Source organism: Poecile atricapillus, chromosome 8, assembly GCF_030490865.1.
Source record: "Poecile atricapillus isolate bPoeAtr1 chromosome 8, bPoeAtr1.hap1, whole genome shotgun sequence".
In the NCBI taxonomy this organism is placed as follows: Eukaryota; Metazoa; Chordata; class Aves; order Passeriformes; family Paridae; genus Poecile; species Poecile atricapillus.
In genome coordinates, this window is record NC_081256.1 from 21,126,338 (window position 1) to 21,140,327 (window position 13,990).

Below are 13,990 nucleotides of genomic sequence, written 5' to 3' on the forward strand. Positions count from 1 at the left end.
GTACACAGCGCCTCTGCCAGCTTATGTTGAAATCCTGTAAGAGTGCTATAATTAGGAAGCTTAGTTGAAGAATTGGGTGAAGGAAACACTTGCATTCCTTAAGTATAGAGGATTTGTCAAAAAAGCAAAGTGTTCCCTAACTTGCTATGAATTCCTAGGAGGATTTAATGACAGACATCTTGGGTTAAATAAAAAGGATTATACTGGAAAGGGGGAGGGGGACAATTGTTTCTGTTGTAATGTGTGAATGCCATAAAATCCTCCAAAATGCAGCAATTTGAAGTAGGGGTTTTGCTTCTTTTTCCTTCCCTCATTTTATCCTAGTACAGGAGGATTGTAGGATCTGTAAAGCATGGACTTCACTGTAGGAAATGCATCTATTTATCACTTCAAACCAAATCTCAGCGAGCTGTATGGATTGTTTCAGTAACACATAGGAAAAAAATAATTTGTTTTGGGAACCTTAAATCTACTAAATATTTGCTGAGTGAAGAAAGAATCATAGCCAGGCAGAAGTGCCTGTGTAACGTTTTGCCTCACACCAGGATAATGGCTGCAAATTTCTAGAGCTTCAGCTGTTTAATAAGGCATTCCCTAACTCAGCCCAGCAGCCAGAGCCAAGAACAGAAAGAAGTGCCTTTTCTGAGATGCTTTTACCTTCCCTCTCTCAGCCTGTTCCTGCAAAACACCTCCCTGCTTGCTCAGCTCTGCTGTAGCTCAGTGCCTGTGTTTCTGCTGGGCTCACTGGGGCTGAGCAAGGAGCTGCCTGTAGGAGGCTGGTTGCTATATGGTTAGAAAAGAATCCCATTCTCTCACTGCTGCCTCTATAATGTTTGTTTTTTTCCAGACACAATTAGACCTGTTACATAGCTCTTTATCTAGCTCTTTTTCTAAAATAAACCATTTAATCCTCATTGGGTACTACAAATATTTCATTCCACTGGCTAGAGAAGTTACTGAATTCAGATAAAGGTGACAACAGTCAACATTGTATTTATCTCAACTCATTAACAGCTGGCACTTCCAGGAATTTCTAGAAAAGCTGTGTTACATCTCAGCACTTGCATTATCATTGGAAACTCTTAAGTGTATTTTGTCTCCCACAGAAGAGGGATATTTTTTATTTTTTTTTCATGGGTGTGCTAGGAGGACAGACCTGGCAGCAGCAGTGACACTGACTCTCTGGAGGACCTTGGTCAGTAAGAGATCATCTGAGGGTATATATATGAAAACAAAACAACAAAAGCCCTGGACAAGAGACTTTGTTGTTGACCTTTGGTGGTGTTTATTGACCTTGTCTGGTGAGATTACGATCTCTTCAGCAAAGTCCGACGTTTTTATGCAACCTTAGCACAATGGGGGCCCCATCTTAAAAAGAGATCTTTTGGATGATGCGGTTATTCAGATAAATGGTGGTGATAATAATGTTCATTAAGTCTGGTTTTAGTTGTTGTGAAGGTTCCTTGAGCAAAGAGGGACGTGCCTGAAGTAGAACAGCAACATTTTAAGTGAAATTAGTAAAGTCCCCGAGATCCCCTGCATGTGTTGCTTTTTAATTGTGTGTTTTGTAGATGTTTATGTGCCACTCCGTTTTATCCAAGTGTGTATAAAACTACATCAGAGATTTTACAAGGGTTTGTATCAGTGCATTTTGTGATTTATACTCAGTAGTAAAGATGATGACTGCCAGAAGTTTTTTGGTTTTATATAATCCTGGATTTGCAGTCCTGTAATTTGCTTGCTGTCTGTTTTAGAGTGCAGAACAGTGATAAAAACTTGGCACATAGGCTTGTTTGACTTTCCCTTCTCTACAAGTCATGGAATCACAGCTGAGGGGGTGGCCACCCCTCCTCAGCACGGTACCTGCTCGTTTTCCTCCCAGGCACTGAATTCTGGTAGCCTTCTTTTGTTTTGTTTTGTTTTTTTTCTCAGATTTCAGAATTACAAATGGAATTGAGGGACAGGGTAAATAGAGATGAATTTGGTTACATATGGCTGTGCTGTGGAAAATGCAGGTCTTTTGTGTCCAGAAAATGGGTCAGGTTTTAATTGCATTGTCAAGGGTAGTTAATGCTTAAACAGTTTCCTTCTCAATATAAAAGGGAACAAAAATGGATCTGCTATTAACTTTTCAAAGCATTTCTAAAATTAGAGTTTATATGTATAAACCTAAAGTACAACAGGCCTAAGAAGCCCTACAAACCTTTAACTGCCTGCAAGTGCTCTCAGTTTTCTTCATGACAAAATGAGCTATTTCTGTTTTTCAATGCTGTATCTTGTGGCATATCTACAGTGAGCCTCTTCTCATCTGAGTGTTGCTATGCTGAACAGACAGACCAGTTCGCATGACCTGAGGCAGAAAACAACATTTTCGGTATATTTTGAGTAGTTTTTCTAGCAGATTAAGGAGCTGAAGTTCAAGTCCAAGATAGTTGACAGTGCTGCCTCATCCTTGTGCCTCTGACTGCCTTCCATGCCCCGTACCCGTGTTTGCCTGGCGTTATCCAGAGGCTGTGTTCATGAATAACCCTGTCTGCTTTTCTTGCTGTGGCACACAGGGTCAGTGGATTTTGCTCTTTTCTCAGCTGCAGTTCAGGTGAAGAGCATGATGGCAAAGGATTTATTGTTCCTGTGGTTATATAACGGGATAGTCAGTGACAATAATTTCAATTAATTAGGTTAAATTCAGCGGAAAGGCAGCTTCTGGGGCATCTTGGAGGGAGACTCTCCTTACCAGGAGACCCACCTTAGGCTGACTGTGGAGTCTGTGGTTTGGTGGAAATTCATATCCCTCAGCAGTGTCACAGAACCCATGGGATATGTAATAGCAGTCAGAAAATACACTATTTACAAACGGATGTTCATCTGTCAGCAAAAGCTGGTAAAGTGTCCATTGTTTGCTTGATTATTTTTTTTTCCCCCTGTGATTTGAAGAAACTTTTGGTGTGGATTTTTTGGGTGATCTGTATGAGGCAGAACTTACTAGAAAACCACTTTTCTTCATCTCCATGACATACCCAAACCTCTAAATTCTACCCCTATTTCTATTAATGATTAAATGAAACCATAAAAAGTAATGTTAAATGTCCTTCCCTCTGTAAAGCCAGTTTTGCCTAGGGTAAGTGTAACTAACAAAAAAACCCCAATAATTAAATAAATAAAAGAAAATAATGTTTTCCTACTGCTGATAGTGTTTGCAAGTTTTAATATGGGTGTAGCAAGTAAAATAATTTGGAATAGGAGAAAAATCAGAAGATATGAACTAGGTCTTGACTTGGTGCTGGTTTTATATAAAGCAGGTGGTGTGAGGGTGGTTGTGGTGTTACAGCTACAGAGGCCAAACTTACTGATTGCTTATTGATTGCTGGGCTCCAGTTTTTATTCATAACTGTAAGACACGTGGATTCCTACAGCTGTTGCTTGAATAAAATTTCCTGATAATAGAAACTTTTACTTAGCTGGTCAAGCCCACTCTAATCCCATTTTAAAATGATCTCCTTAATGTTTAAGTATTTTTAGTATATATAAAGAAAAAAACCTGTCAGGGGAAACCACATTCATGTCTTTTTTCTTACCTTCTTTCTGAGTATCTTGCAGCTTTTTTGCTTACAAGTCTGGCAGTTATTAGAAAAACTAAAGTGTACAATGGATATAAAAATAGCCCACATGATGAAAGTGGCTTTGGATCCCAGCTAGCTTTCTGTTTGTTTTCTTGCAGATTTTGTTTCCTTTTCTTGATTGTTTTCTTCTAGTTTTTTAATAGTCAATTTAATAGTGTTAGAGTGAATTTTAGGATAAAAAGAAAATTTAGGAAATGGAAAACCATAGACAATCCTGTTCCCAGACAGCAAATGATGATCTTAAAAACTCAGGATTCTCTTCACTCCCCTTGGATTTAAAGGTGAATTGGCAACGTGCAATATTAGTTACAGCTACAATTGATTTCTTTGTGCAAGTACTTTGGTATGCATAAATACATGAGAAATTATACAGCTGGCACAGGCCTCCTGGTTTTGTGTAAATCTTAAAGCTAGGAGGATGAATTTTTTTATTTTTTTCAAGATTCAAAGAGCTAGCTGTAGAAGGAAGTTCTGTAAATGGCATTATTAGGAGTGTGCTCCTGCAAGCTGATGGGAAGTGATGTGATTTTATACCAAGAGAAAAGCTGAGCAGCAGTGATTTCTGTGTTTCTCTTCAAGTCTGTCTTTCCAACATTCCTGAGTATTGCAAATTATTCTTCTGTACAACTGTAGAAATGGGTTATTATCCACTGAAACATGAATACAGGTCGCCTCTTGGTGTTCCCTAGTCTTACGTTTGTTTCAAGAGCTGTTTCTATGTAATTCTGTCTCCATTTCTGTTTTCTCTCCATGGCAGACATATCTGAAACAATGAGTCCTGCTTTTCTCTCAGCAGAAGGCTTGAGGCAATTTAGTGTGTGTTGGCAGGGTTTCTCCTGCCAGCTTTCCCTCTTCACTGAGCATCCTCTGCAGGATGCTCTTTTTTCCGCTCTTCTGCAGATAGTGTCAGGCATCTGGAGAGATAAAGGGAGGAGAACTGTTTTCAGGGCAATTCTCAGTGAAATAGGTGATATTCTTGAAAAATGGAACTCTCCTCTTCCAAAGTCCCCAATGCAGTCAAATTTTGCCAGAGGAGTTTGTGGTTTTTCCACTTTTTTGGTTACTCTTCCATTTAAATCTAGACTAAAGATGGAGTAGTACTTTGTATTGCATCTCAAGGTGCCCTGCTTGTGGTACCAGCAATCAAAGCTAGTCTTTCTCTGGGAAATCATAAAATCAGATCCAGGAATTTCTTATTACCATCTCCTGGACACTCACTCCTCCTAGCATCACTGTGTCCAGTGTCCCACCCAGCTTCATTCCAGGATATTACTTAACTCTACTTTTTTTATTTTATTTTCTTTTGCCAAGACTTCTAGATGGAAGAATGTTTGCCCCATTTTATGTGACGTGATAAGGACTATTAAAATCCAGCATGGCTTTTGTATGTGTAGTTGCCTGTAATGAAAGTTAGGTATTAATTTGGGAAGGCACACAATAGGAGTATTGTAATTGAGCAGTGGCTGACATGTCGCTCAAAACTCAAAGTAGGTTGTACTATAAATATAGTCTCTTGTTTTGCAATTGACATTTTGCTAGTGGGTGGCTAATTTGAAAGGAAATAGACCAGTGATCTAATATTAATAACTAATTAATAGTTATGTGGCTATTTTAAGTCTATTTTTCTGCTTATTTATAGGCATATATTATTCATCTTTGCTGTGTATCCTTCTTTGCGTATGTGTTTAATTCTGAAACTTTTGCTTCGGTAACATTTAGGCTTTGCAATCAAAAGCTTGATAGCAAAGTTGGTATGTTCTTCAAACCCTCTTTTTGAGGATAACAGTTTCAAAGTAATAGCACTTCAACCGAGGGAAGTCTCCCTCTTGAAGCAAGGCCTAAGAGGAAAGCCAGTGATGAATTGTCTACATCTCACCTGCATTTGTGAGTCCTAAATCAGCATCACTCCTGTATGTTTTCCTGTGTTTAAAGTAAAATACACAGCAGTTTTTAGGCTTCCATTGAAAGTGTGTAGCTCACAGACAAAACTGCAGAGGAATAAAATAAGAAGGAGCATGTCACAGGCAGCTTGGCCCTTTGGGATGAGAATAAAACATGCATTCAAGTGCTCGTTGCTTCTCATAGCATGTGTGTTACTGTACCAAAGAGATGTGGTGTTTTTGTTTGCTCTGATGGGACAAACTTCAGCACAGGGTTTTGTCTCTTCTACCTATTCCCCATCTCCTGCCTTCTCTCTCACACTCACGTTCATCTGTAAATTAATAAGCAGGTGTGACACTTGTCCTTTTAATGAATTCTTAACTGAATTGATAATAAGGCAGGAAGACTATGTGAGAGATTCATTGTACTTTGTATATGCCTGATATTTTTAGATCTGTTTTGTCAAATATCCAAACATTTTTAAATGTATTCCACCAAACTCCATGGAGCCAGTGCTGTGATATCTGGGCCCTGACTGTTAGCTGTGGACTTTGTGTGCATCATCTTTACATCTCATCTCTCCTGTGTGAATAACTTTGCTATGAGTGCTCAACTGACAGGGAACACAAATTGTTTCCCCACTATCTCTAGATAGTGCATTACTCATTTATCTACTGTCCTAGGAGGTTTATGCTGTGTCCTAGAAAGTGTTTCCTGTCATTGGATTAAAACCCTGCTGCAGTTACCTGTGGAACTCACCTGTTAGTGGAAGCACCCACGCTCCCTTCAACCACACACTGCATCTTCTTCATTAAGGTCTTCATTAAGGTACTTAAGGTCTTCTCAGTATTTGTTGCAGGTGTGAGGAAAAGCCCATAGTAACAGCAAATGTATAACAACAAGCAGATACAGCACTCTGACTTTAAATACCCTGCTCTGCAGAGGGTGGGTAGGGGTTGCAGCTGTTTGCTTGTTGCAGGGCATGGCATTGATGATGGAGGAAACCTTGTGTGGGGTTTTCAGCTTCCATGCCTTCCCAAAGGTGCTGAGCTCTTCTGTGTTCGGTCTCCCCAAAGCTGTGTCTCTGTGTTCCAGCATTGTTCACAGCGTCATCGCTGTGAAACAAACAGCTGTGCACAGACAGATCCCTTGGAGCAAGCTCCATCCTTCCATTTTCTTGCAGATAACCAGAGATTGCAATTTCAAAGTGCTTTAGTTTGTTTGTTTGTTTGTTTTTTTGGGGGGGGTGGTATTGGTGTTTCTTTTTCCTGGTTCTTACGTACTTTGCTGTACAGAGGGCAGCTCTGGGCAGAGAAGCAGTCCCAGAAATCCTGAGTCACAGGTGCGGGGATCTTACCTGGGGAGGCTGGTGTTTCAGGCATGGCTTGGGATCCAGACCATTTCCAGAAGTGCTTGAGGTTGTTGTCCAGTGATGAAATGCAGCTGGCAGTGTTTGTGCAGCTCAAAGGACAGAGCTGACACCAGTGATGCACTGGTGTGCACTGGTGCTGAGGGTCGTGCGTGGGGGTAAACGAGGCACACATTTAAATTCTGCGGGACACGTGAAGTTTGATTTCTCCGATTTCAGAGTCAGTTTGAGGCATGTTGGAAGTGAATGCCAGGGGGTTGTTTTGAAGGTTTTGTCCCTGTATATTTTTCTGACTCTTTTTGTGTGACAGTGCATGTTTTTATTTTCAGTTGCCTGTGACTCAGGAAATCTTTTCTTTATGTATATGCTTACTGCAGGCAGTATTTAATATAGTCCTGTTGATTCTAATGTAATCATGAGAACCCATCACAAGGTGCAATCTTAGTCTGCCAAGATTTATAGACATTTCATTATTCTCTAGCAATTAAAAAAACTCTTAATACTTAAAAAAAAATTGAAAAAATTCTCTTGTATCTCAAGTGTTGACATGGTGTTAGGTTGTAGGTTGGACTTGATGATTTCAGAGGTCTTTTTCAATATAAATGATTCTGTGTCAACTTCGGTGTTTTCTCCTCTGTAAAAAGCATATCTGCACATGGGCAATCCTGCTTGCCCTTGTAATATTTACTTGCTAACCTTTTGTATTAAAAATTGTAAACCATGTTTGTCAAATAATACAGCAAGTCACAACACTTAAAAATGACCTGTCGGTCCTGGTAGTGCACCAGAAGTGTCTGTCAGACACTGGGAATATGAAGTAATGGTTCCTGTGCTAAGTTCTTGTGTCTTGAGCGGCTTCTGATCTACCAATAAATTCAAGGAACTTCACATCTGCCCTGTGAAGGGCTGTGAGCAGGAGCAATAGGCAGTTCATGTGTTGGAAGTAAAGTTGATGAGTGATTCTCACACATACATGAGTTCTGAAGTATGGACTTTTTTAATGGCTGGAATCCTTGTTTGGTTTGGATGTATAGACGTGGAATACAGTCTTCCATCTGAATGGATTTTGGACTGGTTTTGTTTTAGTTTGTCTTGTGTTCTGTAAGCATCTTGGTCATGCTGCTTTGGTGTTTATAGGTTTTGAGGTTGTGTTTTCCTACATGAGCACACAATTTTCTGAGTTCCACCACAAATAAATGTCCTTTTGCAAACTCCCTCCCCCTCTCCCCCCATATTATTAAAGGCCCATTGAGTCTGAAAATGAAGTAATGTAGCTTCCCACAAACATGCATATTTTTCAGTGTAATTGGAAGATGTTTTGGATTACTGTCTTTAGGCCTGTGGAGCCAAGAACCCAATTATAGGCATGGTTAGAACGCGATCGTGTGCGTTAGTTGGATTATAACAAGATTCCAATAACATAAAATTGCTGCATGACAAATGAGTTTGTATAGTTTTGACAGTTGTTGCCTTTAATAAACTAAATTATTAAGCAATATACAGCTGCAGCACTTGCAAAATTGAAGAAAAATAGACTCTTCTTTCCCTGTCAAGATCTTCTCCACCGAGAGAGCAGGACCGCGGGCGTGTGTAGGTCTGGTTTGAGTTGTTCAGTTGACTTTGTGAATCCATCTGTCCCAAGATGATTTTCTCTGTGAGTAGATGAGAGACAGGTTACAAGAGCTACATTTAAGGCTTTGTCAGGCACCTTCTTTTTTACTGTTAGTGCTGACAGACATGGTCACAATCTTTTGGGATGATGCTTTTAAAGCTAAGATTTGGGGGGGTTAATTGTAATTTATGGAGAAATGGTGGGTAGATGAATGCTGCCTGCTTATTTTCAGTATAAACCTGAGCCAAGAATTTACCTCAAGTCTCCTGGCAGAGTGCGAGAGTCATGGATGTGGTAACTCTGTGTATCAATTGAATTGGATCTCTGAAATCCAAGAACCTGTTGTTCCCTGGAGTAAGGTGTTACTACAACACTGTAAAACAAAGCAAAATCTACTACATTCTAGCAATCAGGCTATTCAATCAGTAGCTTTTTTACACTTTTCTGTCCTGAGCTGTGTTGCAGCTACAGGTTTGAGAACCACTGTGGCTGCCAAGTGACATTTGTATCTATGCTGGCAGGTCTCTATTTTAGTGATACGGACTTTAATTAGATATGACATAATTATGATACAGCCTGCTTTTGGTCCTGTTCAGGACCAAGTCCCACTATTTTTAGGTGCATTTCCAAGCAAATTAAAGCCCAGTTTGAGACAGGTACTCCATCCCAGCTACCTGATACCTGTTCAAAAGGAGCTGGGACTCCAGCAGTACATGGTCACTGCCCTGCAGTTTGGAGCTTTCCTTTTCACAGTCCAAGAGCAGCAAGGGCAGACCTTATTTCTGAGTGTCCTTGGCTGCTGTCGCTCGTGGTGTTTCAGCTCTTGCACTTTTCTCCTGGGAGAACATGATGGCACTGACTTAATGGGGGTAAATGGAAAGATGAAGGCTGCTCGTTTTCTGTGCGTGGTGAGGGTGAATCTCTGGTCATGAATTCAGAGGCAGGCACGAAGTACGGATCAGCCTTCTGCTCTGAGTGCTGACAGTGATATGGGTTGATGGGGCAAAATAAAGCTGCTAGAGATTGTGTGGAGTGGCAAGGGAGAAAAGGAAAAAAAAAAAGGAAAAATATATTTATTTACCAAATGGTTAAATGGAGGATTTTCAGGAATGAGAATGATGACTGGCTTTATAGTGCTTTTGAGTGGCTTACATTCTGAAGGGTGGGTTTTTTTTGGAAAAAGAGCTGCAAGCTCCAGACATCGTTTTTAATGAGTATGCAAAATAGTGGCTGTAGTATTTGCAACACCAGTCATGAAGCAGTACTATTGGAGGCAGTCTTTAGAAATTAAATACTTCTGCCTTCCGGTTTTGTAAAAATGATTCCCGTGTTTGGTTTTTTCAGTAAGCATATCCTTATAGAATGAAAATGCTTTAAACCAAGTTGTGTGCATTACAGTCAGGCCAAAGAATTAGAATATCTGTCAAATAGAAAAAAATGAGAATTTTTCAGCATCTTGTTTCCAAAACAGTTGTACATACTTCTTGCTTCCTTCACATGCCCTTGGCAGTCAGTCAGCTATAAGACTTTTTGAGCACCATCAATGTGCTCTGAAAATATCCTCTGCACTTCGTAAATCGTTAAGAAGATGAATTATGGAAATGACAGTGGATAGGGAAGAGAAGCAAAGATGCACATTCACTTGGGACATTGCCTTGAGGCTGGTGTCATTTGTTGCTTGGATGGTCTTTGAAATAGAGGCATTAGAGGGAATAAGTTGTAGCGAACAGATCAAATATCTCATTTATAGTCATACTCATAGCACAGAAAGAAAACAACATCAAATATTATTAACAGGTGGTCTAGTGGGAAGAAAGAAGTAAACAATACTTCCTAAAAGTAGATAATTCCTCTCTCCCTGATGGGTCACATTAAATTTATAAAATGCCTATCAGTATTTTTATGACCACATAATTTACTTTTTTGTCTTGTTTTCCCTAACTACATATGATTTAAAATCAAAACAAGCAAGAACCTAGTCAGTCATTAAAAAAAAAAAAAAAAAATTACTTGTTTGTTGAAAAAATATTTTGAGTAATTTTTACTTTTTTTTAATTTAAAAGTTGACACTTAAGTCCCAATCTAACAGCAGTAGGGATTTCATTTAAAAGAAATGGAAGAGAAGAAAAATCAAAAAATGTTGTGGAAAAAAGCCCCACCAATGGAATGGGTAAATGGACACTGTGCTGATCAAGGAGCAGGATTTAGTGGCAGATCAATCCCACATGGCCTTCTTGGGTGCCCATCCTCCACCTTCTCTGACACTAATCAGCTTCTTCAAGAAAGTGACATTTTCACAGAATCTTTTTAAATTTACCATTTCTGTTGCTCTCCAGTGCCAAAACAAGTGCAATGTGTTTACATGTGGCATCATCACATGTGTTGGTGGTAGTGAGATGAAATTCCTGCTCTCTAATTAATTTTGCAGTGGGGAAGTATATGTCTATTTTTGCAGATGGTTTTTAAATGCATAGATATTTTAAGCTGAAGAGGGAAAGATTTCATGCTCACGATGCACAAATTCTTATGGAGTGTGAGCATTTTAGTAACAGACACAGTTGTTAAGCTTGCCTGTTAGCGTCACGTAAAATGTTGGGTTCTCAAAACCCTGCACATTTTTGCAGTGTTTTCTGTTCCAGTCTTCTCCCTAAGACTGGAAAAATTCTTTACTCCTTCCTCTCTCGTTCAACTTTTTTTTTCTGTAATGATACTGTAGGTTTGCTTTGATTCTCTTCAGATTTCTGAAATACACATAGATAAGCATCTTGTAAGAAAGAAAAATAAATTACTAAGTTAGTAACTATGAAACAATCCACAGTTGAAAAATAGGTATAGTAAGGGAAATTATGCCCTGTGATTAGAGGTGAGCACCTTGAGGTATGCTTCATTTCATCATATCACTTGGTAGAAATATAATTGAATGTGAAGTTTTTATCCTACATCCTTCACTGTATGTGAGGGGTTTTTTTCCACAAATTCTATTCACATCACTAACATACATTTTAAAAACCACAAAAATACAGTCTTTAAGTAATGTGTCTGCAGCACATGCAATGATTTTTTATTCTTATTTATTAATTTGGAACAGGCTAAAAATATAATTTAGAGGATTCTCTGATGGTTGTGTTATGAGCTGCAAGTGCCTGCAGAAGTAGCTGACGTGCAGGATCCCTGTGAAAAAATGACTTTTGTTGCTTAGTCATTCCTAAAAGCCCTGTTAAGTTAGGCCATGCATTTAATTCTTGCTGTTCCCTCTGCCCTCTCCAGCTGTGGTTGAGGGAACTGAACAGGTTTCTGCTGTTGTAGAGAGGTAAAGCAGTGGGGAATTTCTGATGTTCAGGGTGTTTTGTGTTTTCTGTGTGTGCTTTGTGGGGAACTGTGGAGAGGAAAGGAATTCCTCTTACAGCAGCTTCTGTTGAGGGTGTGCTGGTTCTCTACTCTCCCGTAGGGCCTCCAGGTTCTTTCTCTTGTTTGGCATCATTTTGGGGGTAATTTCAGTTATTTACTTGAGCAGAGTTTGTTTCAAATGAATGAAAAATCCTTCATGTAAACATAAAGTGTACAAGGTTCAAAGCATAAAATTGAAACTTACTGCTCTTGCTCTGTCTTGTTTGTTCAACCAGCAGGATCAACATCCCCTTTTAATGACCTTTTGCACTTGGAGTTAAAATTTTATAAGCTTTTTAAACTTCTGATTATTTTTTTCCAAATTAAATTTTAGCAATGCAGTTGGCATATACAGTTAGGTTTGTAGAAATGATCAAAGCAGTACATAATAGCCTAGCAGAGAATTAAAATAACATTAATGGAGGGTCAGAACCTTTTCACTTAGTTCTTGTGAACTACTGTCAGTGTTACAGGGAGGACCAGGATATTTTCCAGTCCAGTGTGGTGGTATCTTGGTTTTGGAGATTAATTGTCCATTTGGCTGTTGGAGGTTTTTCAGGAGGGAAAGAGGAGAAGTTTACTTGATTCTCTTGGGAATTTAAACATGGAAAATTATTCCTGACCAAAATACCTTGTGGTTCCCCAATCAAAAGAGAAAAGAACATTTTCAAGTCTTACTGAGATTAGCAACAGACTAAATAGCAGAGGGTTTCTTAGAGGTCAGTGGCTTTTAAGACGATGGAAAATCTGAAATGCTAAGTCCTGTTTAAGGCATGTGTTGCCTTCTCGGTTTTAATCCTCGTATTAAGGAGGTGCTTGGGAACTTTTAGTGTTGTTTGTAATGTATTTTTTGAGCCTTTGTAGCTGGAGTTTAGTACTTAAGAAACCTGTTTGTTCTTTTCCAGGTCCTCTTCCAGAGGGCAGAGTTAGCGGTTTTACTATTGAGTGCATCCTGCTTCAAACAGCATTTATTTGACATGTGGATTCTTTTCTTGTGGTGCCTAGACAGTGTTCCTGTGCTTCTGCCTTCAAATCTTCTCCTTAATCCCTTAGTTTACATAAGATCACTTTCTAATGATTTAATCTGTAATGAATATTGGTGGTAGGAATCACTATGTGACACATATACAGGATCAGTAATTATTCTGATTGCAGGTGTGTAATGTGTTCCTAGGGACTGTTTAAATTTTAACAGTCACCTGTAGAAATTAACTTCTTGAGGGTATTTTAAGGATTCTTCATATAATTCGCTCTTTATAATTTGTTGGTGTGAAATTCAGCTCCTGAATGGTCACTTTTGAAAACACTCGATGGTTTGATCATGGCCTTGTGTTTCCTACTTTTTATCTTCCTATTGAATCATTTTAGTATGTATTGGTTAACACTGCAATATCTATTGCTTCAATACTTATCCCTTTGTAAACATTTTCTGGAGTCTCATAAAGTTCCCCTTTGTCAATGTGGACAGAAAAAAAGAACAGAAATTACTTTGAAGCCAGTGAGCTTGTGGTGGGGATTTGTTTTCAGCTAAAAGAGTGAGAAGACGATAGAGTTGAAACTGGAATTGTAATTTGTTTTTTAAATAAATTCCATGTAAATAATCAAGGTCTCTAATTTTTGTTTGTTTAACTTCTTAACTAAGCATATATTGTTATCAGTAGGAAACTGAATGTTGTTTTAATTCTTTCAGTAAAAAGACTGGTAGAAAAATAGCTTTTATCCTTTTTTCATCCTTTAAAATAAATATTGATAGAAACTATCATAATATGGTTTGTGTTACAGGTGGTGTAATACCAAGGGCTGTACTGCTGCCACATCACAATTTTGTGGGGTTTCAGAGAGTAGTTCTGGTAAGGACACTCAATGATTTATCTATTTATTTGTCATAAAAGTGGACTGTAGTTCGGTACAATTTAGAATTACGTGCATTTACACTATTTGTTAGGTATCAGTTTCTGCAGTTCACTGAATCCTTACATTAAGTGTTCTTTTATTCAATGGTCTTTAACAGCTCCTTTTGGAGCTGTTAGTGTCTCATGTGTAAATCAGTATTCATTTTGTTGAGAGTTATGATATAACACATCAATTCACAGTATGGAAATATTAATAAATAGACCTTTT

General features: G+C 38.7%; 1 protein-coding gene across 4 annotated transcripts in view; it reads left to right on the plus strand.

The window, feature by feature from the left end:
* TBL1XR1 (TBL1X/Y related 1) overlaps positions 1–13,990 on the plus strand; it is a 110,013-nt gene that overhangs the window by 57,064 nt on the left and 38,959 nt on the right. For 2 of the 4 annotated variants that reach the window (XM_058843827.1, XM_058843828.1), the window contains exon 3: positions 13,652–13,719. The exons of the other annotated variants lie outside the window; for them this stretch is intronic. The gene's annotated coding sequence lies outside the window, so the exon portion shown is untranslated. The remainder of the gene's footprint in view (positions 1–13,651; positions 13,720–13,990) is intronic. 4 annotated transcript variants of the gene reach the window in all.